At 38.7% G+C, this 1,431-nt stretch overlaps 2 long non-coding RNA genes across 2 annotated transcripts in view; one reads left to right on the top strand and one right to left on the bottom strand.

The window, feature by feature from the left end:
• LOC116699192 (uncharacterized) overlaps window positions 1–1,431 on the top strand; it is a 21,445-nt gene that overhangs the window by 18,606 nt on the left and 1,408 nt on the right. The gene's annotated exons all lie outside the window — the stretch shown is intronic.
• LOC116699191 (uncharacterized) overlaps window positions 235–1,431 on the bottom strand; it is an 18,336-nt gene continuing 17,139 nt past the window's right edge. The window contains exon 3 of the long non-coding RNA XR_004334390.1: window positions 235–355. This is a non-coding gene — a long non-coding RNA (uncharacterized LOC116699191). The remainder of the gene's footprint in view (window positions 356–1,431) is intronic.

Here is a 1,431-nt window from a genome sequence, read left to right as displayed (position 1 = left end):
ACACACACACACACACACACACACACACACACACACACACACACACACACAGAAATAGTCTCTTACTGTATATACTACCGTGATGTTTATCAGCAGCCTAGCCTGCTTTATGACCCCTATATAGCTAGTTGATCTGTCATATACTGTTTTCACAGTTTCATATTGCTTCCATTAAACTCTTAGTTTTTTACAGTTGATTACAGACACCTCTACTTTTTCAGAACTCTACACACAATTTCCAAAACAGCACACACAAAGTTAAAAATGCCTTATATGTTCAAAATGAAGCATTTGCATCAAATCACAAACACTTTCTTCACAATAGTGCATTTTTGGATATACCATGTACACACTGCTGTTCTAAATTAAAGCTCTTGTGTCTTTCATAGGATGATATCTACATCAGCAATGTTCTAGAGTGGAAGTAATCTTACAATGTTAAAGTCAAACAGAAGAATTTAATTGGGCAAACATTACATTTGTAAAAGTAGCAGGGTATTGTATACAGTAGCATGAAACAAGACAACACAACTACAAATATACGGTATGTAAACCAACGGTGTTGTTTTTAGAGTAAAGAGTGTGTGTGTGTGTGTGTGCGTGTCTCTTTCTTTTCCCCTGTCTCCCCCTCCTCCTCCTTCTCCTCCTCCTCCTCCTTTTCCCCTGTCTCTCCTCCTCTTGCTCTCTGACTATTGTTGGCATCCATTGTTCAGAACAGGTAATCTGACCTTTGACCTCTGTATAGGTCTATACTAAAGCAGTGATTGGTTAGTTTTTAGTTAAGCATGATGTGTTTGCTCATGTGAGGAATGTGTGTGTCTGCCCTGGTAAATAAGTGTAACATTTTGTGTGGTTAGATTTGTGTGTCTTAGAGTGGTAGTAGAGAGTTGTGGGAAGTGTTTTTTGGATGTCTAATATTGGAGATGACAATTAACCTTTGGATGAACGAACCTTTGGACTTTAGTGGGACAACAATTTCCAAAATTCTAAAGTGTCTCTGCACAAGTGAATTTCTGTTTAGTTTTTTATTTTGAATTTTTAGACATATAACAATGTACATATTCATGTGACATCCCTGCAGCATAGTACATATCCTCCGGTTTCAGGTTCTCCTGAAAACAATCAAGTTTCCAACTCAGGTTGAGGTTATACTCGCATTATTCCATAGCATTGTACACATCTGCCAACAACCAACGAACTGATTATGGCGTTGACTAAGACAGTTTACAGCCGTCCTGAAAAGCACACTTTTAAGATTAGATATCTATTTTCTCCTTTTTTAGCAAGGATTAATCCTTGTGTTTTTATGGTACGGGTGTGTTTTTTGTTTTTTTGGGGTCTGAGAGCAGCAGCAAGGAGAGCTTTCTGTTGATTGTGTTGAAGTGGTTGAGAGCTGACCCCCCCCACCCCACCGCCTCCTCCTCTTTGTCA

This window comes from Etheostoma spectabile, chromosome 12 (assembly GCF_008692095.1).
Source record: "Etheostoma spectabile isolate EspeVRDwgs_2016 chromosome 12, UIUC_Espe_1.0, whole genome shotgun sequence".
Lineage (NCBI taxonomy): Eukaryota > Metazoa > Chordata > Actinopteri > Perciformes > Percidae > Etheostoma > Etheostoma spectabile.
This window is presented reverse-complemented; position numbering and strand designations above follow the sequence as displayed.